The 26,968-nt window shown below is 41.3% G+C and overlaps 1 protein-coding gene across 5 annotated transcripts in view; it reads left to right on the top strand.

Annotated features, from left to right (window-relative positions):
- The window catches only part of PDZRN3 (PDZ domain containing ring finger 3), a 243,765-nt gene that overhangs the window by 194,558 nt on the left and 22,239 nt on the right, over positions 1-26,968 (top strand). The window lies entirely within an intron of this gene.

Here is a 26,968-nt window from a genome sequence, read left to right as displayed (position 1 = left end):
GCCTCCTGCCTACCTGGGGTTGTAAGGTCAGGTCAGACAAGTATAGCAGTTCTTTATGCTTTTATGATACCTGTGGTGTCCAGGTGGTGGGGGTTGCAGGGCGGTGTGAAACGTCAAGACAGGGCCTCTGCCTACCAGAAATTTGAAATTTAACAGTTGCTTCATGATTTGGAAAACTTTAGCCTGTCTTGAGTACCTTTGAGTACTCAGAAGCACTATTAAGGTGAAAGGACAGGGAAGTAAGGAAGATGCTTTAAGGTTGTCAAGGAGTACAGTCTCCTACTTGGATAAATTAATTGGCACAGGAGATCTCATGTTCTGGGAGTAATGGGATAGGGAGCCTCACAGCTCTTGGGCTGTGGCTGGAATCCAGCTAAGGGTGGTTACCAGGTGTTGGGGCCAGGGAGTGGGAGTTGGGGGTGTAAGGATGGGAAAGTCTGTGGCTCTGTGGGTTTGATGCCAGTGACTCCAGCACAGGCTAAGCACCAGCCTTGTTTGTAGCCATGTACTTTCAGGTCAAGGGGACAGCCAGTCTGTGGATGCTTTGAGGAGGGTCTTCCAATGGAGGCCAGGAAGAGGGGAACAGAGTGCCACCCCAGCCAGTACCATTTACTCCCTCCACCTCTTCTAACAACGACCAGACACTTTTTGTAAAATGGTGACCTTTTCTAATTTGATGAGGCAACAAGGAAATAATTCTGATTGGGAGTTAAGCTTCAAACTAGAAATTATGAGTAGCACATTGTCCTAAAGTCTGCATGCACATTTTCAGGATAAGGAAAACTTATCTATAGTCACAGGACTATTCATTACCGACAGCCACAGCATTATTTATTGTGCACTTACTATGTGCCGGCACAATGCTGAGTGTCAACTGTGCACTTTCCCATCAGATCTGTACACAAGCATGAAGAGATAGGTGATACTGTCATCCCTATTTCAAAGAGAAGAAACTGACATACAAAGGAATTACAGTGGGACTGGGAGTCAGATCTGCACTATAATTCCCACGTCTGTGAATTCTTTTCTTGTATAAATCATTTTCCAGCATTGTCAATGAATGAATGATGATCAACTTTATAGGGAACCTGCGGGTCAGTTACCAAAAATCATGCTTGCCTTTGTGGGGCTAACATAAAGACCTTGCTGTCTCAGACAGGCCCAGGTGCTACGTGGTACCTCCTGAGAAAGGTTCCTACGGGGTTGCTGGTCCTTCATACCTGGAAAGGGTGGTGTGCAGAGAAAAATGAGCTCCGGAGTAACACAGAGTTCCCATTGGCTTATCAGGCAACCTGAAGAATGAATGATTTGAGAACGCTCATGTCCTTTTGCCGCTCAGTAATAACAGGAAACATCACATAAGATTAATTTGTGCCTCTTATGGCACTTGAAGTTGTTAGCTTGAGAAGCAAAAACTTTACCACTAACTGTGACCTGCCAGAAAACTATAGATCTGATACAGATTTGTGACCCTTTATACATCAATCTCATAGCCAGTTGGATAGAAAAAACACAGATTTCCAAAGTAAATACTAATCAGAATCAAGTTTATGGAGAAGTCTGGAAACTTGACTTTGCACAATCCTGCTTGCTTGTTAGCTAGATGCAGTACTCAGATGAGTTTACTGCTGTAGAGCAAAGAGACTCTGCATCAGCTGAGAGTCAGATGGGTCACGGTTCGATTAAGTATGGACCCAATTAATGACGGTTAATTGGATGAACATAAACTTGACCTCCACACAGCAGTTTTGAACCTGGCAAAATTTTCCTGCCAGGTGACCTTTTCTAATTTGATGAGGCAACAAGGAAATAATTCTGATTGGGAGTTAAGCTTCAAACTAGAAATTATGAGTAGCATAATGAGTGTGTTTGCTTAAACAGCCTATTAATTCTAAAAGCTTTGTTTTAGAAGCAGCTTTACATTCTGAATTCATTTAGGCAAAGTCGGTATGGAAAAAGAAAGCTCATCTTGGCCAGGCATGGAAGCTCATGCCCTATAATCCCAGCACTTTGGGAGGCTGAGGTGGGAGGATTGCTCGAGCCCAGGAGTTCAGGAATGGCCAGGGCAACTTGATGAGATCCCGTTGCTACAAAAGAAAAAAAGAAAGAAATTTAACTTAGCCAGGCATGATGGTGCATGCCTGTAGTCCCAGCTACTCAGGAGGCTGAGGTGAGAGGATCACTTGAGCTTAGGAGTTGGAGGCTGTAGTGAACTATGCTGGTGCCACTGCATTCCAGCCTGGGTGACAGTGACAGAGCAAGACCCCTTCTCTGGGGGAAAAAAAAAAACAAGCCCATCTTCTCCTCCCACCTTGACAAACAGGGCCTTTTATTGAATATGGAGCCAGCATATGGCTGAGAAAGTCACTTTTTAATACATGGCCGTTATTTGTCACTAACTGTTGTTTTCTTGTTAATTAACAATGGATTATAAACCACTTTTATGTTGATTCTGAAAAGAAACGACCTAGGGTGGGACCAGAGATTACCTCTCTTCTTTCTGTTTGTCTCCTCTTAAGACACAAAGCTTTAGAGGACCATAAAGGAGTTTTCCTTCCTTTCCCTTAGGACTAGGGCTTGATACCCACCGTCCTAGCTTAGGTGTCCTTCTGAAGTATTCCAAGGTGCCCTGCACTTCCTTCCACCTTGTTTCCATATATATGTTAATTTGGCCTCCCATGTTACACTGTAAACTAGGAAGTCTCATCACCACTGTTACTCTCAGCACATGGTTGGTTGAATAAGTTGGATTTTGTAGTGTTTGTTAGGAAGAGTGAGGAGCAAGAAAAGAAGAATACAAATTAGGAATTTAGAAAGAGAACTAGGTGTTGAATGAAATGACCGTGGTTTGGACCAAGGAAGTGAGGATGTGGAACAGAGGGGACACAAGACATTCATTTTTCATTCATTCAGCCAACACGTTCACCCAACCCACCAGGTGCTGAGAACCGAGGTGCTCACCCACTTGCTCACCCACTTGCTCCCCAGTGCCCTTGGAATTCAGTGAATTAACTGTGGCTCACAGAGCCCTGTGAGATCCAGCCTCTTCTGACCTCTCCCATAAACCTCCTGCCCTGCTCATCTGCCCTGGTCCTGCAGGCCTCCTTTCAAGACCCAGAACCCACCTTATTCCTTCCTTCTCAAGACTTTGCAGCTGGCTGTTCCTTTCTGCCTGTAAGTTAGTTCACCAATTCATCTTTGAGCTCAGCTTAAATGTCCCTCTCCCTGGAGGCCTGACCTGACCTAAGAAAATCCCCCCACCCACTCTAACCTCTTTGTGCACTGTTGATTTCGCTCCTGTATTTTGTTGACTTGCTTATCACCTGTTTTCAACCCCAACCTCCTGGACAAATGTCAGCCCCATGAAGGTAGGGACTTTGCATCGTTCTCGGTGAAACCCCAGGTCCTGGCACATAACTAGTAACTGTTCAGGATGTGTTTACCAAATTAACTTCTGAGTGAGAAATGTATCAAGTGGATCCCACTTTGGTTTGGGAAGGGTTTTACCCTGACAAATGAGTCCATATCCCTGGTCTCTGATGGTTTCCACAGATACAGCTGCATGTTGCCATGAGGCAGGTGGTACGGGGTCACAAGGGAGAAGACAACCCCTCTCTCTGTGTTCCTGTCACCCACCTGCCATGGCATGCAGAAGGAAACATATGGAAGAGTGAAAAAATCCAGCTTTAATAAATGAGTTCTCTTGTGTTCATTAATAATGCAGGAAGAGGTCATGGTTAAATGTGGGCGGTGGGGGGGTGGTGGGTAATGCACAAAAGAATACCGTCAACAGTTTGGGGTGAAGGCACAGCAGAGCCCCACTAATCCTCCTGCATTCTCCGACCAGTGTGGAATTAAGCAGGGAACAGCCTTCACTCTCTGAAGCCCACAAAGCCAGTTTCTGGCAGTGCCACTGTCATTTATGTGACAGGCGTCATAACGTTGGTAAAATGTAGTCGAGCTGTGCTGCGGAACAGCTGGTGCTGCCCTGAGAGATGTCAGGAATGAATGTGTCCTGCCTAGAGTGACCTGTTTGCCTACTTGTTCATCAAGGGCGTTTTGAGTTGTGTATTCATTGGTGAACTTCAGGGAAAGGATCTCTTTTCCATCTACTAATTGCCTGCCTCATGGGATAATTTTTTTTTCCAAATACATTTGATGATATTCATCAGCTTGTGATAAAGAATATGCCAAAATTATGCGGAAGTGAAAGAATATTATTGGCACTAATGTTCAGTTGTGCTGCATGCTGGTCTTGATTTGAGTGGCAGTAGGAAGCAAGGACAGCTTTTGACTGTGGAAGAGTCTCTGGAAGTTTCTTTTAAGTCATTAGTTCTCAGAGTAGGGTCCTGGCCCAGCAACAGCATCATCACCTGGGAACGTGTTTGTTAGAAATGCACTTTCTCAGGCCCCGCCCCAGAGCTACTGAATCAGAAACGCTGGGGTGGGGCCCAGCAATTTGTTTCACAAGGGCTCCGGGTGGGTTTGGTGCAAGTTCACGTTTAGGAGCCTCTGTTCTATATTAAATCAAAAATGCTGGAAGAGGGAGGACTGCTAGGTGACCTAAGCCTTCTGACAGATTTTCTTGAGTCTTTGTCGGATGAGTAGGCAGCAAAGAAGTCACATCTCAGACACTTAGATGTGGATCAAAAATTTAGCCATCTGTTGGTTAATACCAAAAATAAATTGTTTTGTTTGAGAACTTTTTTCAAGCAAATAGTCCTGTAATATCTAGTTTACAAGTAGAAAATTGAAGGTTATTGAATTTTGTCTGTAAAGGAGAGAGAATATATAAAATTTTCAGATACATCTGATATTCATCAGCTTGTGATAAAGAATAAGCTGAAATAGTGCAGAAGTGAAAGAATATTATTGGCACCAGTATTCAGTTTGTGTTGCACACTGGTCTTGATTTGAGTGGCAGTAGGAAATAAGGACAGTGTTTCTGACTATGGAAGAGTCTCTGGAAGTTGCTGTATATACATGATAAATATTATGTATACATTATATACATAATGTATACATATGCATGTGTGTGTATATATATATCTCACCATATTCTTTCTCTGAATCACTCCAGGCTCCAGCATTATCCTATATCCTCCTAAACAAGACACCCTCTGCTCCTACAACTACTCCCTTCCCAGTAGTAAATAAGAAAGTAACCTGATTAATTTCCAATAATGTGAATGATGATGGGTAGAATTCTCCTGCCAGAAGAGAATGTATTTTTAAGAAGGACCTTATTACCCAAATGAATCTGAATTGGCAGAATTCTTGTGGAAATAAGTTTGAGCAGGGGCCTCTTTCTGATGAGAGCTATATAGCTATCACCATAATGACAGGTCATGATTTATAGACACCACATCTGGGGGGCTTTCAGGTTACAGCCTGTCAATTAAACAACATCATTGGTCAATCTTTAGTGTACATTTCTAGAAGTAGATTTTTTTTGTATCTGAGGATGACCATTTTTAAAAGTCTTAATAAAGATTGCCCCCAAACAAGTCTGTCTGCGTAATACCCACCAGTGTATAAGTATCTGCCTTACCTCGCTCTTCACCCCAGTACTCACTGGGTGAGAAGGGGATTCTCTTTTTTTTTTTTTTTTTTTTTCTTATTTGCCTCTTTGGTGTTCAGCTTGTCAAGGTGACAGACTGGTAAAGGATGAAATCCTGTTTTTAACTCACAGGATTATATCAGTCTCAAGGTAGAAAAATTCCGCTAGGGCAGTGGTTCTCAAACTTGAACTGGCATCAGAATCACCAGGAGGGCATGTTTAAACACTGTGCACCACACTTTACCCCTAGACTTTAGATGCTTCTGGCCTGGGAATCACCCTTTGAAATCTACTGCTCTAGGAGAATCATTATTACATAAGACTAAGACTGATGATGGCTGGGCGCGGTGGCTCACGCCTGTAATCCCAGCACTTTGGGAGGCCGAGGTGGGTGGATCAAGGAGATCACTAGGTCAGGAGATCAAGACCATCCTGGATAAATGGTGAAACCCCATCTCTACTAAAAATACAAAAAAAAAATTAGCCAGGCGTGGTGGCAGGCACCTGTGGTCCCAGCTACTCAGGAGGCTGAGGCAAGAGAATGGCGTGAACCTGGGAGGTGGAGCTTGCAGTGAGCCGAGATCGTACCACTGCACTCCAGCCTGGACAACAGAGCGAGACTCTGTCTCAAAAAAAAAAACAATACTGATGGATGAGTGGATGAGTGAAAGGATGGGGGAAGAGAGGGCATTTATGTGCCTCTTCAGTTCTACTAGTGTCAAATTGCTTTCCATCATTATGGTAGAGAAGTTCGTGTTGCTTCACATCCCTGCTAACACTTGGTATTGTCTGACTTCTTAGTTTTCCAATATAGTGAACATGAAGCGGTATCTCACTGTGGCTTAAATTTGCTTCACCCTGACTATGAAGTTAAGTATATATTTATGTATATTGGCCATTTTTTAGTTTCTTCCTTGTGTGTAAAGTGCCTGCTCCAACTTTTTGCCCATTTCTCTGCTGGATTTTTCCTCTTCTTCCCTGGTTGTAGGATTTTGAAAAACATAGTCTGGATACCAACCCCTCAGTGTTGCAAACATTTTCCGGTTTGTATCTTGTCTTTGCATATTCTTTTTTTTTTTTTTTGAGATGGAGTCTCACTCTGTCTCCCAGGCTGGAGTGCAGTGGCGTGATCTCGGCTTACTGCAAGCTCTGGCCTCCCGGGTTCATGCCATTCTCCTGCCTCAGCCTTCCGAGTAGCTGGGACTACAGGCACCCGCCACTACACTCAGCTGTTTTTTTTTTTTTTTTTTTTTGGTAGAGACGGGGTTTCACCATGTTAGCCAGGATGGTCTCAATCTCCTAACCTTGTGATCCACCTGCCTCAGCCTCCCAAATTGCTGGGATTACAGGTGTGAGCCACCATGCCTGGCCTGCATATTCTTTATCATGTTTTCTAATGAACCAAATATCTTAATTTCATAAAGTCAAATATATCCCTTTTCTTTTGGTTTGTGCTTGTTGAATCTTTGCTAGGAAATGTGTTTTCTCTCTCTCAGTCGTAAAGATATTTACTTATAATTTTCCTCCCAAAGTTTTATATAAATTTTGTCTATCACAGTTACTTTTTTATATATGGTAAGATGTTAGAGTCCAACTTCATTTTGTATAAATACAGATTTTCTGGTATATCTTACAGACAAGCCCATCTCTTCCTCGTCACGGGGAAATGCCAGTTTCCCTCTGTGGTTGGTAGGTTTAACAGGCATTCATTGTAACATTCTTTGTAATTCCATACGTATATCTTAGAAATTTTAAAACTTATTTGACATTTAAGAAAATATTAAGAGGAGACCCAAGAATAAATATCTTTTATTAAAAGCCTCCACTACCCCAAATTCTGAAGAAAAGTAAATCAGAAATAGTAATAAGGGGAAGACGGAGTGGGCTGGCTGTAAACATCTTTACAAAAAGTACAAAAAGCCGCTTTTAAAAATATATATATAAAGCATTCTTCATCTGTAAAAAGATTTTCTCAAACTGTAACATTTGTTGTAAAAGAAGACACATCTGTAAGACTACAGTTAGAACTAATGTTTTTATAAACACATTTCCTAAGTTTACATGTTTCTAGCTAAAGAAATCTTAAGCAAAAAGTTTATCTTTTTTTGTGAACAAACAACACATGAACCAAATACGGCAAACAAATGCTTACTATTCACAGCACTAAACCAGTGAAAACAGAGGTAATTTGTCAGACATCTGGGAGAATAACAGTTTTCTCCCAGTGTGTTAAGCAGTTTACCATAACACAGACACATTCCTGTTTTGCCTCACATGACAATTATTCCCCTCCCTTGCCCAAAAGTGTCAGTGGTTGTGGCACATAACATTAGAAGTGACATGCACTTTAATAAAGTAAAACTCTAAAGAATATGAACCAATTTTCCTTTATCAAGCAGCTGTTTTCTATTTTGGGAGTCTCAAAACAGAGAAATTACTATCCTTCATAACAATATTTCAGTTAGCAGCGGGAGATGAAAAGCAGCAGCTATTTCCCCTCAGAATCACAATGGTATTTTATGTTCAAAATTAAGTTCCTTTTATCTAGTTAGGGGATGACTGGCAGGAATAACTTGTAATGCACATACTGTACATTTTATATACTAGTTACTATATGTTGCAGCTAACTGCCTCCATTGATAAGTTCCTATCTGGACTAATTCCTTAATAAGAGATACCTCTGTTTCCTTTGCTTGGTATTTTCTCCTTTTTATTTCTCTCTCTGGCAACTTTCTAAATCCAAGATTTATAGCATTGGACTGAGTACCTGGAAACTTCCCAGTATTTAAAGTTTGAGTTGTTTAGCATGTCTGTCTAATCTCTCCCTCCCCAGTTAAATTAACTTGAACTTTTTGTTCCAAGTTGCGCCATGGATTAGAACAGGAAGTAGTGGCTCTTCCCCAAAGAGGAAAGGGAGGGAGTCAACCACCACCGAGAAATTGACCAAAAGGGTCCATGCATCCTTTTTCTCAAAGTTGTCCATGAAGTCTCAGAACCAACTCTACTCCATATCCAACCATGGTTAAGAAAGCCAGGGGAGGTAGGACACAGTTCCAGTGTTGTATTTTTTATCCTTGAATTAACAAGTGCCAACCCAAATTAATATTTCAGTGATTTTTTTTCCTGTCCTCATAAGAACAAAGATAAATAGCTTTTGAGTGTTACTTATCCTGCACAGGCTTTAAATGCATGAGTTATATACAAAAGCTCATGTATTTCTCACACAGCCCCTTAAAAGTATAGATACTGTTATTATTTCCATTTCACAGATGAGACAGCTGAGGGTTAAAGTAGTTAACAAAGCAGCCTGGAGTCACACAGCTGGTAAGTTGCAGAGACAAGATCATAACACAGGACTGTCTGACTCCAATGACTTTGGGCAGGCTCCCTCACTCATCCTGTCACTCATTCCATTAAAAGACATTAGTGGGCATCTCCCTCTAGTGTTCTGGAGGAATGTTCCAGTGTAGTACAATGGAAAGGAAAGTCCCTGCCCTCAAGGGGCTTACATTCTAGAGAGAGATGGGGTCAGAAGTTAAATACTACACTGCTGAGAATATAATTACAATGTGGGGTAAAGGCTCTAAAGGAATGTGGTTCTACTGCAGAAACATCATATAAAGACCCAAACAAGAAACTCTGCCCAGTTTTCTCCTCTGTAAAATGGAAGTACTTGGCCAGGCACGGTGGCTCCCGCCTGTAATCCCAGCACTTTGGGAGGCCGAGGCGGGGAGATCATGAGGTCAGGGGATCGAGACCATCCTGGCCAACATGGTGAAACCCCGTTTCTATTTAAAATACAAAAAAAGAGCTGGGCGTGGTGGCACACACCTGTAGTCCCAGCTACTTGGGAGGCTGAGGCAGGAGAATCGCTTGAACCTGGGAGGCGGAGGTTGCAGTGAGCCGAGATCATGCCACTGCACTCCAGCCTGGCAACAGAGCAAGACTCTGTCTCAAAAAAAAAAAAAAAAAAAAAAAATTGAAGTAGTTTTGTAGCTTTAGCAGTTAAATTGAGGTATCAAGGTATCAAGGTAATATCTTACATCTTGCTCAAGTGGAAGTTCATCCTGTTTTGTTAAAGCAGGAGAAGGATTCCATTTGCAAGTTACCACAGTCTAGAACCACCTGATTGTCTTTTTTTTTTTTTTTTTTTTTTTTTTTTTGAGACGGTGTCTCGCTCTGTCACCCAGGCTGGAGTGCAGTGGCGCAGTCTCGGCTCACTGCAAGCTCCACCTCCCGGGTTCACGCCATTCTCCTGCCTCAGCCTCCCAAGTAGCTGGAACTACAGGCGCCCGCCACTACGCCCAGCTAATTTTTTTTTTTTTGTATTTTTAGTAGAGACGGGGTTTCACCGTGGTCTCGATCTCCTGACCTCGTGATCCGCCCGCCTCGGCCTCCCAAAGTGCTGGGATTATAGGCGTGAGCCACCGCGCCCGGCCTACACCTGATTGTCTTAAAGGCAGCATTTAGTGAGTGCCTACTATGTTCTCTGGGTCATATGCTGTGCTGAGGGACAGGTTAAAATAGCCACTTGCTCACAGTGTTCATGTCCTACTTCAGAGGACCTCCCTCTCCCTCAGAGCCTCAGTTGTAAAAGGGGAAGGCTTGGGTTCTTTTTATGGCTCTGCCATTGAGTGACCCTGGAAGAGTCTCTGGGCCTCTCTGAACCTTAAACTCTTCTTCTGAAGCCCAGGAATATGAGCTGTTTCTCCTAGGCTGTTAGGAGTGTCCAGGTGAGCTTTAATGTGTGTGTGAGTGTATCTGGAACCCGTATGGCACGGTGTAGGCTCTTTATGTGGGCATATAGTCAGCACTTCATAGCTATGGGCTCTTCATCTGTGGATTCAACCAACTGATGATCAAAAATATTTGGAAAAAATAATTCCACAAAGTTCCAAACAGCAAAACTTGAATTTGCCACATGCCAGTACTATGTTGAATTCCCATGATGTAGGCATTGTATTAAGTATTATAAATAATCTAGAGATGATGTAAACTATATGGGAGGATATAGTTGGTATGCCAAGCCTACAATAGCAATTAGGACAAGTATATGGCCATGTGATTTAAACTATATGGGAGGATGCAAATACTCTGTGTGCCATTTTATATCAGGAACTTGAGAATTCATGGATTTGGGAAGATACTGGAGCCAGTATCTCATGGATATGGGGAGATGACTCTATTGTCTAATAAACCAATCTAGGGGTTGAAGGAAAAAGCCAGCATTTCTAGAGAAGGTGGGGGCAGCCAGGCTTCCAAAATTGGGTCAAAGAGGGTCATCATTATGGGTTGAAAGTCTCTTGGGGGACAGTTAAAATGATGGGAATAGATCCAGAAAGGTCAACTTATGTGGACATCTTCAGAGATCATTGGCGCTACATCATTTTCTTGAAAGGAACAGTGGAGAATAAGGGTTTCAACAGAAATATGTAAAGCCAAAGCTTCTTAAAAACAATATATGGTGGTGTAAATATGCAGTACTTTTAGAGAAAATTCTCAGATTCAGTATTTGTTCAGCAGGGTATTTATTGGACACCTCCAGTGTGCCAAGTAGGGGCATCCACTGGCAGGACTGCAGTGGTCCAACTAACAAGGTCCTGGTCTTAGATGGAGGGAAACATCCACCAAGTTTTATCACACAGATGAAAACGCACCAGCGCAGCTAGCACTTGGGGTGGCCAGCGCCAAGTGCAAGGGGAACGAAACAGAGGATGGGACCCAGTTACTATGGCCAGGCTGGGCTTCCTGAGTCATCTCAATATGGAGTAGTCAGTGTCAGCCAGGCAGAGTCTCCAAGACAGAAGGAGTCATGGATTTCTAGGAAAAGCATTTCACTGATAATACTTTAATGTGCATCTGTGTCCTACACTGTCTCGTATCCAGAGAGGGCCATGTTTCTAAGGGGCTATCCCAAGTTTGACACATATTCCTGGAGCTAAAGCAAGTGAAAACACTTAGGAAAGTATGAAAGCTCTGTGTGGATGGTGGTGTATGACTCTGCAATGTATATTTTAAAGAAGAAATGTTTGTTTTGGAAAGTCATTAAAAATGTTAACCACATCCCCCTCCAAACTAAAAAGCTGATGAAGGGAACGTATTTTCAAATTACACATTTAAAAACATATATGTTTATATCAACAAAAGATAGCCTATGTTAGACCCAGATATAGTTGATATGCCAAGCCTGCGATAGCAATTAAGACACGTATATGGCCAGAAATGTCCTCTGGACATACTCAGCGGATGGTACCGCTGCAAAACACGTTTTTCAATGAGCTCATCTGTAAGGCACGATGAAACGAGGTCAAAGAAAAGCTTAGAGAGCTTCATACTCACAGTTTTAAACTCAACTGAGAAAAGATTTAAAGGAAAAAAATCCCTGACCCAAACAAAAGCAGGGGGAAACTTAGTGTTGCCTAAAGCAACTAAAGAAAAACACCGCGTTCCCCTGGTGGCTGTTCTCTGCTGTTCCGTGTGCAGGGGATCCGTATTTTTGCCTCCAGCATGCTCATTTCTGTTTCTCAGACCCACACACCATTTTGCTGAGACAAAGCTGCAAGTTCATTTCCACCCTTTTGCTGAGACAAAGCTGCAAGTGCATTTCCACCCAGCTGGGCACACTTGCTAACTACACTGATGCATCAGAACTATAAATGTCACCCCCGTCATCTCCTTCTACCCTCTGATAAGTTTACTCTTTAAAAATTTGCTAACATCCTTTTTTCCAGCCTTACATTTGACATAATCAAAGTCACATACATGAACTCCCCTCTCTCTCTGAAAAACCCCTACGTTTCCTCAAGTTCTAATTACATTATCAAGTGTTTTGTTTGGTTCATTAATTCCTTCCCAGATGATTTGCTCCTGGTAGGTTTCTAGCAAATTCTACCCATGTCTAATAAATCATCTTACAAAATGCTGCAGGTTTTTCTCCGTCATAGGGATCTAGTCCACACACTAATTGCTGTGCCCCTGTGAAGTTTTATTCTCCCACCTCTCACTAAAAGCAACCCCTTTAGCTTCATTGTTAAAACTCTAACAATTCGACAACAGAGAAAAGATTTCAGAACTGTGCTTTGGCCAGGCCAAGTCCCCAGAGTCATTTCAAGCTTGCTAAGCTGGAATATACCCAGGGTTATTCTGTCATCTAAACAAACTTTCTCCAGGTGAACGCAGGCAAGGCGTCTATCTCTTCTGTGTCCCCTGTTGGACCTGGGAGTCAGGGAGATGAATGATCCATTGTCCTGAGGCAACACTACCGTGTAACTAACCTGAGAGCAAGAAAATGAAGTCAGGAAGTTTTAACTGCGTAGCCATAGGGTGGGGAAGGACGGGGGCCCAGTTCCTGCTTCCAGGATGTGATAGGATTATTGGGGCTGGAGACTGTGGAGTTGTAGCTACAAAGGCTGTAAAGCATTCATAGAAGACCAGATGGGGAGTGATCTGAAATAATTCAGAAGGGTGTAAGTACCAGTCTAGTGAGGTTCCTCTTATATTAAAAATCATCATTATATAATTTCCCAGTTTCTACAGGTAAGGAAATTGAGGTCCAGAAATCATCAGTACTTTCTTCAGATGCAAATATACTATTTTGTTTACTTTATCATTTGATTCTCAGCATGTATCAATGGACTCACCTATACATGAATCTTGCAGTGTTTTTAGCCCAGTTCATACTTTCCACAAACATGTTTAATTTTATTTCTGTTCAGTTCTCCAAAGGTATTGTGGGCCTCCTATGTATAAGTCAGGTGTTCTGTGCGGCTAAGATAAGGTATTAACCCACCATTCTTATTTTTAAAAATGTAATCACAAAAAGCAAGGATCAATTATTATAATATGGTCATATTTTAAAGCCCTTCTTTGCCTGTGAAGTCGAGAGGGTGAGTCATTTTATTTCCCATTTTACAGGTGATAAATATCTTAGGATGTCATTATTATTCTTTTTGTGCCATTTGTAAATCACATTTATAAATCTTTGAGAAAGAAGTACACACTTAAGTTTACTTTTGATTCATACAGGTTCTAAATCTTCCCAATTTCTGTGTCTTCCACCATAGATGTCTCCACTGTTAGTTATTCCTGCTCATTTTCATTGGTTCTTCTTGCAAAGCCAATATTTCCAGAAATCTGCACCAATTTCTCACAGTGATTGCACATTTCAATGGAGATAGATAGCTTGGAGACAGTTTATACATTCTACTGATAAAAGTTGTCTCTGGTTGCATGGAAGGGTCTCAGCAAACTGAGAATATTTTGGCAATTCAGTAGATAGAGCCAGATTCATTATTGTATGTAAGCACTCTTCAATGGAATATTCATACATATTACAAATTAAGTTTGAGCTGATAGGGAGGGTTTCTTTTTCTCTTATAACTTAGTCAACACAGCAGAAGAGAGGCAGGTATTTTCTCCTCTAGCCTAAATTTCACCAAGTTGAGCAATAATTTGCAATTAAAATACAGAATTTTGACAAAGTTTAGGACAAACATAAAGTTAGTTTTTGTGCTTTAATTCTGTATGTGAACTAGATAAGCAATGAAATGGTATTTCCCCGCACGTGCACACACAGCATAGTTCTCCAGAATAGTTCAATTGTCATAACTCACTAGAATAAAATATGGACCACTGCTCCTCACTCTAAGAAAGCCTGAGCAGCAAGGGCTGCCCTGCTAACTGCAGGCTTCTATTCAGTTTTCCTTATGGGGAGAAGCAAGAGGGAGAAAATTATCAAAATTTTCATAATGAAAATGAAGAAAATCACCCATGTTAATGCCACTTTGAACTGTTGATGTTCCTTAACTTACGACGGAGTTATATCTTAAAAGTCAAAACTAAAAATCATCTGGGTGTGGTGGCTCATGCCTGTAATCCCAGCACTTTGGGAGGCCACGGCAGGTGGATCACTTGAGGTCAGGAGTTCAAGACCAGCCTGGCAAACATGGTGAAACCCCGTCTCTACTAAAAATACAAAAAAAATTAGCTGGGCCTGATGGCACATGCCATCAGGAGGCTGAGGCATAAGAATCGCTTGAACTCAGGAGGCAGAGGTTGTAGTGAGCCAAGATTGTACCACTGCACTCCCGCCTGGGTGATAGAGTGAGACTCTGTCTCAAAAAACAACAACAACAACAACAAAACTAGGCAGGTTAAAGATGGATATGGTTTGGATTTTTTAATATGGTTCTAAAAACAACGTGGGACAGTTCATGTGAAGAACAGAGTTTTAAGAGCAAGTGGGTAGAGCTTCCCCCCACTGGGGCTAGGGAATATGCATCCCATTTTGCAGAGAGTTTCAGAGATACAAGATTCAGTGGCTTTTCTAGCCAGTCACAGAATAAACCATTCTTCCTTCTGCATCCAACCTTCTTTTGGGGGGAGATAAATGATTCCAGAGTCTTAGGAAGAAAAGTTTCTAGAAATAAATAATACCCCAGGTTAGGGTAAGAATAGTAGGCAGTGTCCTCAACATCCACATGTACTTGTGAGGGAAGCCCCCAAGAAGGAACAGTGACTTGGGATCCAGAGCCCATTACAGAAAGACTGTGTCGGCATGGCGTGATCTAGTAGCAGAACAATTAAAATTCTCAAGAAGCCCAGGATCTATCTAAGTCCTAATTTATTTCAAGCTTTTGAAATTTAGTATTTGCATTTGCTTTGTCTTGAGACCTCACACGTCAAGTATTTTAGCTTAACAAAGAATAATGTACTTGGAGGTAAGAGGCCAAGGTCAAGCTTCCAAACTACTATTTAGTAGCTAATAACCCTTAGGCAAGTCACTTACTTTCTGGAGCGCTTACGGTGGGAGGGCTCCCCTTCCTGTCCCATGTCATCCTAATTTTTTCTAATCTCTTCTTCACACAGCAGCCAACTCCCATGATCATGTCTCTAAGGTACAAACCGAAGGAAAAACAAACAAACAAACAAAACCCTTAATCTTGTGGATTCTCCACCCTCCTCTTAAATCATCTCAAAATCAAAGCCTTTTTTTTTTTTTTTGGTGATGAAAGTACCTAAAAATCTACTCTCTTGGCAAATGTCCAGTATGTAACACACTATTATTAGCCATAGTTAATACTAAAAAATGAAAAAAGGTAACTGTAACATGATGGATATGTTAATTTGCTTGACTGTAGTAATCACTTCATTACACATATGTACAGGTGTTCCTTAACTTACGATGGAGTTACATCTTAAACCCATTTTAAGTCAAAAATGCATTTAATATTTCTAACCTACTGAACATTGTAGCTTATCCTAGCCTCCCTTAAATATGTTCAGAACACTTATATCAGCTACAGTTGTGCAAAATCATTAAATGCAATAATAAAATTTTGAATATCTCATGTAATTTATTTAATACTGTACTGAATGTGAAAAATAGAAGGATTATGTGGATACCGAAAGTGCAGTTTCTATTAAATATGTATCTCTTTCACTGTAAAGGTGAAAGATCATAAGTCAAACCATCATAAATTGGGGATCATCTGTATAGCAAAATATGCTGTACATCTTAAGTATAAACAATAAAAAATAAAAATATTTTTTAAAAACAAAGTCCAACCTGAAGCCTCCAAGAGTCAGCATCCTGCCCTTGCCCATGCTTCCAGGCTTAACGCATGATAGTCTGCACCCCACTCACGTGCACCAGCAGCCCATCCGTTGTACCAGGTTTTCTCCTACCACAGGACCTTTGCACATGCCTTTCCCTCTCTGGAGTACTCTCTCCTCTCTTCCTCCCCACTTAAATCCTGCCCTTTGGATTGGTGCTCTACACCTCTTCCTCAGGGGACCTCCCTCTCCCTGCCAGGTTTTCTTTCCTTCTCTCAGTAGTGGGATTCCTAGCATCCTTCTCCTTCACCAGACTGTCAACTTCCTAGGGACAGCTTCCATTTCTAGTCTTGCCCACCACTATATTGGCAGCCCCAGGCAGTGTGCTGAGCATGGAGTCATTCGCAATCATTATTTGACCAATAAACAAATGAATGAGCCATTGAATGTACAGTGCCAAGCATACTGCATGGTACGTAGAAAATAACTCGGAAGTATTAAGCATTGCTAGAGATTCAAAGAAGCAAAAGATGATTCCTGCAATAAAGTGGCTTTAGTCTTTGAAGAATATTTCAAATGCATGCCATACTCTTTAGTTTATCGCTGATGTGGAATTATTTTTAAATGCTGTCTAGGAAATTGGAGGCATTTGAGAAGATCTGTCATAATTTATTTAGAATGTTGATTATGGACAAGCCAACTAATGATTACTGTTATAGGAAAACAAAAGAAAAAATGGCCCATTCTATCAACATTTACTGGTAGTTTTATATTCATACTGGCACCAGGCTCTTTTAAACTGAGTTGTTTGTTTTGAACCACTAAAACCATGGTTTAATATAAACAGCATTTTCTTCCAAGGATCCTATCACAATCAATTTAATGAAAGTTTTTCCACATGGTCTGTAAACTGCAAGATGAACTAGTTGGCTATGCAGGAGCCAAAATTAATTTTGATCAAGTGATACACATCATAATTTTATTTCTTTGGATAGAAAACAAACAAAAAAAAAGAACAAAAAAGATGCCAAACCACTCTTTGTAGGTTACACTAAAATTCTGAAACACAAATCCACAAGAGCCAGGAAATTGTGTTTACAGTGAATCAACTTTAGCTTTGATTTTTCCTGGCATTCATTGGTTTGTTACCTGACTTTTGTGTTTAAGGAATTTTCATAGTCTTGTAATAAGAGGAACAAATAAAGTATAGGACATTAAGCCCAATAGCATTTTTCAAAATTTGCTTTCTAAGATTCAGGCGCTTCAAAAAATGTGTGATGTTGCTTGTTTTCTTGCTGCTCAGAGATTTCTCTGACTCTGAGAAATGACTGACATTACTTTTATCTTAACTGTACTTTTTTTATGCCATTCCATCCCAGGGGCTTTACACATTGCCTATAGGACATTTGTAGGACAAACACATTGAAATCTGATGAGACAACTTAGTAAGAAATGAATTGACAGAAGAAAATCAATTTCCGGTAGGTTAATGAATATCCACAACTAATGTTTTTCTCCATCCTGCTTGTTAAACATACCATTACCAAGGTGAGTTCCTGGGAAAGGTCAGTAGACTCAGCTGACTTGGTTCTCAGGGTAAAGCTCACGTGCCCTTGCCATGGCATGCACCATGAACGTTCTCCTTTGGCAAGTGTCCTTCTCACTGGAACATCACCTTCCACCTCCGGGCCCCACCTCTCCCTCTTGTTGATGACTGCCCTTTTTCACTACACCCTCACATCTTGGCATCCTACAGTCACCGGTGAACCCCTCAGCTTCCTTTGCTTTACAGCCCAGCTCAGGTAACAGCACTGCCGGCTGTGCTGCTTGGTGGTTAGAACACGCATTTCGAAGCCAGGCAGACCTGGGTCACATCCCCGTTTCTACTTTCATAAGCTGCACAACTTTTAGGAAGCTGCTCAGCTTCTGAGGTGGTAGAGATAACACCACCTACCTCACCAGTGACATCCTTATTCTGAAGATGGGATGAAATCATGTGTGTGAAGCATTTATTGCACTGCCCGACACAGAACAAAAACCCATGTGTGGCGTTCAGTGTCATATCCTTGAAATGGCTCCTCCCATAGACATGACTGCAACATAAACTGCTTTTCATGGGTTTTCTTATGTGATTTATTTGGAGTATGGTTTTTACTGAAATTTGGCAGCTGGACTTTTTAGGAGCCCAAACCTAGGCTAGTATTTCCCGTAAAAGATAGCGTTTACTGAGTGTGCTATGAGCCAGGCGCTCTTCTAAGCTCTTTACAAGGAATCTTCACAACCCTGTTTATAGATGAGGCACAGGAAGAGGCTAGAAAATTTGTCTAAGTGCGACAGTTATAACAACAGCTGACATTGGGCACTGTGCTAAGAGCTTTACTTTAATTACATCATTCAGGTATCACCTATGAAGCATGTACTTAAATATTCCTCATATTCTATTGAGGACACTGAGGCACACAGAGATGGAGTAATTTACCCAAAGTCACACATCTGATAAATGGCAGAGCACGGACTTAGACCCCCATGTGTCTCACCCTGGAGCCCCAGTGATGCCCACTCTCACCCAGTGTTACTGAGCCTTCCTCACCACTTTATCAATACATGGCACATTGATTCTGCAAATCAATGAGGATAATAAATAGCTAACCTTCACTGAGCACTTGGTATGCACTAGGCATGAACCATAACTACTTTCTATGCAGAGCCTAATTAATTCCAGCAACAACTCTGTGAGTTAGGTTCTGCTGTTACCCCATTTTACAGAGAAGAAAACTAAGGCATCAAGAGATGAATAACCTGCTCAAGATAGCACAGCTCACAAGTGCTACAGCCTACATGAACCCCAGGCAAACAGACCTAAAGCTTTGCACCTTGACAATGGCCCTCATCAGACATAGAACTCCTGCCTGCTCCTCTGCATCTTCATGCAGCATCCTTAAGGATCCTCTAATTTTAAATGTAAATAACTATGGTGACACAAAATAGAAAACACCATTAAACACTCTTTTTAACTCTGTGTGATAACAATTCTGTTGATGGAGGACTCTTCCTGTCCTTTCCTCTGATGACTAGAGGCTTGAGAGTAGAAATTTTATTGTAGCCAGCCCTCTAGACTCTGATGAAAACAGTTAACAAATTCAAGTTTATTCAAGGTATTTATGAGACCAATATGAAGTTTACACCAGGGAGAGGAAATGGCATAGTAAAATGGCTTTCATAAAGGCTTCGGGCATGATGCTTGCAAAAACCTAACCACACCTTCCCTCCTTCAATTTGTGGCTGTATTTGCCTTTACAGCAAGAGATAATGCCAAGGGATCATTAAATGCAATAACATTGACGTGTAAAAAAGAAGCATGTCATCTTCTATATTGTGAACTTAGAGCATGCCTCTCCCAATTCAAGGTGAAAGCCACCAGCATCTTAAATGAAATGTCTGCAGATGCGCAGATGCCCTCTGTGTCTCTCGTTTTTGTCTGCGAAACAGTGATAGTAGTTGTACTTCCCTTGTGTGAGGATTACATGAGTAAATGTAGGTAGAGTGCATAGAATAGTGTCTGGCACAGAGGAAGTGTTGTACCACTATTGGGTTTATCATGATTAAAGTGTCAAAAGCTCCAGCATTTTATTTGAAGTATTCTGGACACTCATATATAAAAAGGTGAGCAACGAAGCACGGAGTGGCTGATAGCAACTTTCATAGACTGTTCAACCAGGAAGTGCTCTGGGAGACACCGTTTTCAAGCCCTTTTGCTATAGAGGGAGCTGAGTCACCCAGCAGCCCCTTCTATGTGTCCAGGGCTGAAATGCAGGAGTCTGGAGGCCAGATCATCACCTGCTGCCACTATGGTGGACTCCCGACCTAGTGAAAGCCAGAAGCAGGACCACCACCAGCCCATACGAGCACTTCTGCGTGATTTAGAGGAAGGCTTCTCTTCCTCTGGATGGACACGGCCTCTAGCCCACTGCCCTACTTGCCACCTTGCCTTTGCTCACACCTCAGCCTACACATCCCTAAGCAGGGGTACTACAGAGAAGTTCTAAAACAGAGACAGACAGAGAAATCAGTTATCCAAGAAAAGCCACTTTGCATGTTGTGATTTTCTGTGAGGTCTATAAACTTGGTATTTCTTGTCTCTTTCCTCTCTGTCATTTTTCACTTGAAATGGCCCCACCTTGTCACTTGCAGTGCAGAAACCAGAGACAGCAGGAGAGCTTGGCCAGAGCCACTTGGTTATTTTGCAAACACTCCAAGACCTTCTGGACCTCATTTTTTCATTCTCGACAAAGCAGAGGATACTGTCCTTGATACTATTTTTATCCTATCAAGAAATGGTCTAGAATAAGCTTAAGAGCAAAAACACTTCTTATTGAATATGTGTGTACTTTTTACTGGAGAAGACCCTCAAGTTCCGAAGAACTTAGGAGATGTAGAAGATAGGGAGATTTGGCTGTTGAAACAGCTTGTTGCCAAGTACTTGCCATTGGCTTTCCTATAATATCTGGAGCTGCTGCTTCAAATTATCACCTGTAAGGTGATGCAAAAATGTACATGTTAATTTTTTTATTCATACTGGTTCAGATATACTGTAGCTTAATGGACATTTGGATGCCATTGCTTGAAATGAGATTTCATGTGATGATACCAAGGTTTCCAAAGGCGATACTAAGGTGGGATTGGTATCTGAAAAGAAAGTATTTTATAATATTTTTAAAAAGTATTTACTTTTTAAAAAGTAAGTACATGTATGTTTTTAACCTCTAAGACTCATCTGTTTTACTAATCAGAGGCTGGTAGTCAGATGTATTCTACATTTAGGAAAACAGTAAAGGATTTTAAAATGTGAGACACATCAGTTAGACACAAAGAAGACTTTTCTAACAAGGAAATTACCCAAGCTATAAATTTATCTGTGCAGGATGCTTGAAATGGAGTAAGGAGGGGATCTGATGGTTGTAAAAATACCAAATCTAGGGAAATAACATCAGGATGCATTTAGAAAATACCATGGACAAACTGCTGAGGTCCCAACTAGAACCCAACACATCCATACATAGAAACTGACAGCTGTGGCAGTGCCATCTACAGATCTCCATCTCTGAAGTGAAGTACTTTCCTCAGAAACACATTAATTTGAACACCATTCATTCCTGAAACTCGCATTTCTTCTTAACTGCCATAATACCTGCATTTTAGATAAGTTGCCTTCCCTTCTCCAAGCCCTAGAGGAGACTATAAATTTGAAATAAATTAAGACAGACAGGAGTTGCCTAAATGAAAAAAAGATTTTTTTTATCCAACCTAAATCAGGGCTTGAAACCTTTTACTTTTCAGTAGATAGTGTATTATCGTCTATTGCTTCCAGTGAATTCTATGTTTTAATTAGTTTGAAAACATAGGTGTGATATTTTACAGAATGAAATCACTCCCCCTGTATTTAATTAAATGAACCCTATAAAAGTTGGATTTTAGCCAGGGGCATAATTTATACTAGGCTGAATTTAAAATTGCATTCGTACTTTACATGAGGCCATTTGCACATGTAATAGAAATAGAGGTGACTGTGATATGCTGAACCTCAGAAACCAAATGTCCCCCATAAATAGGTACTTAGTTTCTAATTTGGAGAGAGTATAGTATGCCTTTTCCAAATACTACATTCTAAAATATCCTGAACTGCTTACGATTAAGTTGTAGAAAACTTTGAAGGCTCTCTGGGACTCTGTGTTTTGAAAGGTGCTACTGTATGACAGTAGTTTAACCCATGGTATTTCTAAGTAGACCGTGAAAACCAAGCCTCTCTCTGGTTTATGGGCCCGGCTAGCATTCCATCGTGTGTAGTCTCTGAGTCACTCGATGTCTTGGTAAAACGCCACCCATAATGCATTCATCTTTCCATTTCTTAAGTGATTCCCATGTGTTGTAGCTTCATTTTTCCTCCAAGAACTTCTTTCAGTGACATTCCGTCAGCCAAGAAGGGAACTGGTCTCACTAAATAAGCTCAGTAAATTCTTGCTGAATGAGTGAATGACTGAAGATAGACAGATGGGTCGTCAGTGAAATTTACCTCCCAAATGGAAAGCTCGCCAGCTTTGTGTTAGTTCTCAGGACCAACTGGAAAAGACAGCTACAAGTACCTCCTAGGAAGAGCAACAGCAATGTTATTCCGGCCCAAATTGAACCCGGAAGGAATGGTTCCGTGCCCTCAGCATAATGGTCTGTCTTGTCTCAGGAGACCTTATGCTAAAGGACCTCTTTAAGGTCCCTTAGTGTCATGTCATATTTGCAGCAGGGATGTTTGCCTTGAGACTAACTGATTGGATTTTTGCCATAATTGCACCTAAGTCCCAGGGGACCAGCCAGAGCCTTAGGTGAATAATTTAAGCATTTAATTTATAATAAAGTTTGCAATCAGCATTTCTTGTTCCAAAACATTCCATTTACTTGGTTTTAAAGCTGCATAAACTGTTTTAAAGGCAATCTGCTCAATTGGGCAAGTTAATGATATTGAATTTGACCGGGCCAAACGTCACTGGGTGCATCCCGTCTATAATCACAGCCATCATCGCCACTGTTTTGTGTAATGTAGATGCAATGCTAATCCTGCGAATAAAAGTTGTCATTCTCGGTTGGCTGACGGCGTGCACCGGAGTCATCATCTCGCTAAGAGTCTCAGTGATGTGATTCCAAGATGACAGTGTAATAAGTGTTATGCGCACAAGGTAATTCAAAACAAATTTGGCTGCAAAAATGGATTGTCTAGGATAGTAAACTCCCGCCTTGTCTCATCATCTTTTAAGAGAATGTAATGATCCCTAAAATACCTTGTCAAGAAGCTCATGTGGCAGGGGTCAAGTCCTGTAAAATTTATCTTTTGCACCCCCCTCCTCCTCCAAGAATCCCAACTCGAAGGCTGAAAATATCCATGTGCATATTGGTACCCCAGGAACACACAAGATGGGCAGGGAGCTTCTGGGAAGTCAAGAAGCCTTTTGGCATACAAATGTCTCTTAAGAACACCTCACTAGGCTGGGTTTTGCTTCTTTGATTTATAGATTGTTTCCTCCTGGGAAAATGTGTCTCTTCTACTACAGGATCCCCACGAGCACTGGAGTCTTAGTAAATTCTTATTATTGGCATTTAGGCATTACAAGTAAGTTATCGCATCTAAACTTTATATTACCCTAAAAAGCATGATGCTATGTTTATTTCGAAGATGAGGAAACTGGAACTGAGAACAGTTAAATTGCCCAAAGCCCACAGCCAGGATTCCAACGCTGGCTTCATCCCACAATTGCTGTCCCTGCACACTCCACCTCTGAGCTGTAAAAAAGGGAGGAGGTCATCTGGCTTGTGGAGGGGCTTATTTGAACTGTATTTGATTGAAAACTGCATGGGCTACTAAAATTGTTTTCTTGGGCACAGTTGTCAGAAATGCCTTTCTGTGGAACCCAGCTGTAGGCAGGGAGGACATTCTTGTGTGAGATGACAGGGCATTTCTCAGTCACCCCAAAGTCCCAGTTCTCCCTTTGGGGTTGCTACTGCTTTTCCCTCTGTAACCTGGGCAGTACGGATGCTGTTGTATCAATGCCGTGTAACAGTACCCAAAGCTGGACAGATTCAGAACAGCTTTCCTGCTTTTTGTAATTGAGTATGCCTCAACACAGAGGAGCTCTTTGTAGCCAAGAATGCTTTTAGCTTTAGACTGATCCAAGCGGGTCCTTCATGCATCATTTTCTTGGTACCATTTAAACATCCACTCAATGGTACTAGCATTTGGTTTATAAAAATCTATCCAAGTAAAGCAATAGTTGCCATCACCTTGCTATAAAAATGAACTAAGATGTACTCCTAATCAGAGAAGGATTTTCACTAATTATTTTACCCACATAGAAGAATGTCTCTAGGAATGAATGAGAAAACATTTGTGCCTAATTTTACAATATATCTATGTGATATTTACACTTTTTAGGATGTTTTGGACTGTAGGTAGTTAATATCCAAGTCAAATGACCTAAAGTATAAGGAACGTATTATTGAATATAACAAGAATTTTGGGGATAAGACGTTCTAAACTTGGTTAATTCACTTATTCAGTGATATTATTAGGACCACAATTCTCTCATTTTTCTACTCTGCCATCCTCAGTGTGTTAAGCTGGCCTCTGAGGCCAGCTCCCCACATGGTCCCAAGATGCTGCCACAAGTCCAAGAAAGCATGCAGATGACTTGTCTAGAGGCAAAAAATGGCCCTCTCCTATCTCCTGTCCTAGTTTAAGGATGAACAAAACCTCAGAGCTCCCTAGCAGCTCTCTCATCCCATCCAACCAGCCAGAATTATACTGTATACCCATGTCTAAATCCATCACGAGGCAAAAGGACCAAGACCACCATGATAGGCAGGAGCCCATCACAGTCCACACCTCAAATCTCCCCCAGAGGGAAAGATACAGGATCTGGTAGAAAGGAAACAAAGAGTTGTTTTAGCAGAGAGGGAGCATTGGGGTGAGGATGGGTGCGTGCTGCCCAGGCAGCTGACATTGCCTGCTCTAGTGTTTGTAAGAATTATGTGTTTCTAAAAAGTGTAAACTCATAGGTTCCTTTCTGGACACAACTAGAAGATGCCTGGATTCTAATTAATTCCCCATCCTCTCCTCACTTAGCTTAGTGTTCCTCTTAACAAGAACAGGAAGTTATAAAGGAAAAATATGCCATAGTAACAAAACCCCATTCTTATTCCTTTTTGGCAAAAGGCCTGGTATTTATATACTATTAAATAGAAGAAGAACAAATTTGACACATCTTGTAGCACCCACTCGAAAATCCTAATGTCTGAATTCATTGTGGGTATAACTAACATTGGTGCAAGCCATTCCCAGGGAATACCAAGGGCAGAAGACCAGCGTGACTGGGTGGTATTGACCACAGCCACACCTCCTAAGGGTGCTATATGTTGCATTAATTTATTCTCAGCAACAAATTTGCTGTAGCATTGTAAATTCCTGTATTATGTGACTCTTGGTGTCACACATTTAATGAAAGATACGGCTCAAATAGTCCGGCCCCAGCATGAATTCCACCGCATCCGAAGTTGTTTTTCATCCCCATCTACACCCCATTCCTTCCCATGCCAAGCCCTCAGCATTCTAGGGTCTAAGCAGGGAAGCACTTACCAAGGTCACTTGGGATAGAAAGCTAGAAAGAATTCTTTCTTGTCCTTTCATTCTTTTCTCAAAGGGAGAAACATGGCAACAGTCGTAGTGTTAAACCCTGCTTTCCAAGTCCTCCAGGATGGGGAATTTAAAAGTTTGGTGGTTCAGAGAGTTCCTTATTTACTGGTGCACTCAAGTCATTTTGTGACCCAGAGTTCTTTTCTGCCGAACTCCCTCATGATGTAAATAAATTACTTAAGTGGATTGAATCCAAATCATTAATAACCTCCACTGGCATGATTCATTTGGGCTTCATTACAAGGAAAGAATTCAACATCTATTTCTCAACCCAACAGTTGTTTACAACGCACTTCAACCTAAGAGTTGTTGTCCCTACAGGGCCAGAGTGAAAGGGTTTGGGGGAAAAAAAGAGAAAAACAGCTTTACAATCAATATTTATGTTCTGCCTGGACAGAGGGAAACTGAAGTGCTCTGAGGATAGACCTAATTGTCAGCATGCTTTGAAGTCCAAGATACTAAGGGAGGAAAATGTATATATGCCAAATAGGAAAAGGCTGTGGTTCAGTGTTCATTTTGACATTTATAAATACATGCTAGAAACATGCACATTGCAAGAGTGGACTATTAATCTAAGAGATTTAAACTCAGGAATTGCTATGAGGAGTGACTTGAATGGGTCAGTGTCCTCCAGAAAAGCTTTGAGAAGCTGAGCAACTTCTGCAGCCATGTGTCCTATGGAATATGATTCCCATACCATCATTTTACATTTGCTTTTTAAAAACCAACCAAACCACTTGAGGAATACTATAATATTAAAATATTGTGGAGCCTGATACATTTTATGCAGTCCAATCATAAGATGTTACCAGACTTTCTGCATATAACCACCTGAACAAAGTTCCTTTGTTTTATGGGGGAAGGGAAAAGAGAGGATAAATTAAATCATTGGACTTCCATCTAACTTGGAACGACTTTGCTTTTTATAAATAAGACTCTGATTTCTATTTCATCTTATGTCAGCTGTTCTAAAGATAGCTGGGTTGAGTGAGTTTTGATTGTACCATTGGGGAGAATCCTGGACACAGCGTCCAACGTTCTGACCCAGCATAAACTAGTAAGGTCCTCTCATGAGGTTTGAGGCTGTAGGGAGGGAGATGATCTTACTTTCAGTCCTGCCAACTTCACAGGACTATGATGAGAGAACTGGTGAGAGGTCTATCGTCATTTAAGTCAAGCAGCAGACAGTAGTCACTCAATAAGTGCAGGCTTTGAGGATGCAGTAATAGCAAATCACTACACACAGTGGGAAACAAAACAGCAATTAAGCCAGCGGTCACTTCCCCCAAACGCTGGCCATTTGAATTCCTTCTCCATAATAACTTGCCATATGCCGCTATGGCCTGAACTGTCATTTACTTAATATTTTCAATGGACTTTTTAAAGAGCGAAAGGATTAATATTAAGAGGAAACTTCATATTACTTCCGTGAAGGGAAGACTGGTATCATCTGACACAAACTGGAAAAGTACACACTATTAAAACATAACAATGTAATGAATTTCTAGTTAGCTATTATTGCCTGATAAAGGCTCGGAGCCTGAGGCTGGCCTTTTCTTTCACAGGCAAGATTAGCAAGTGATGAAATTGTGTTAAAGACATTCCACGGGGAAGCTAAGCCT

The sequence above is a fragment of the Gorilla gorilla genome, chromosome 2 (genome assembly GCF_029281585.2).
Source record: "Gorilla gorilla gorilla isolate KB3781 chromosome 2, NHGRI_mGorGor1-v2.1_pri, whole genome shotgun sequence".
Classification (NCBI taxonomy): domain Eukaryota; kingdom Metazoa; phylum Chordata; class Mammalia; order Primates; family Hominidae; genus Gorilla; species Gorilla gorilla.
Note: the sequence above shows the minus strand (reverse complement) of the source record. Positions and strands in the feature narration are given on the sequence as shown.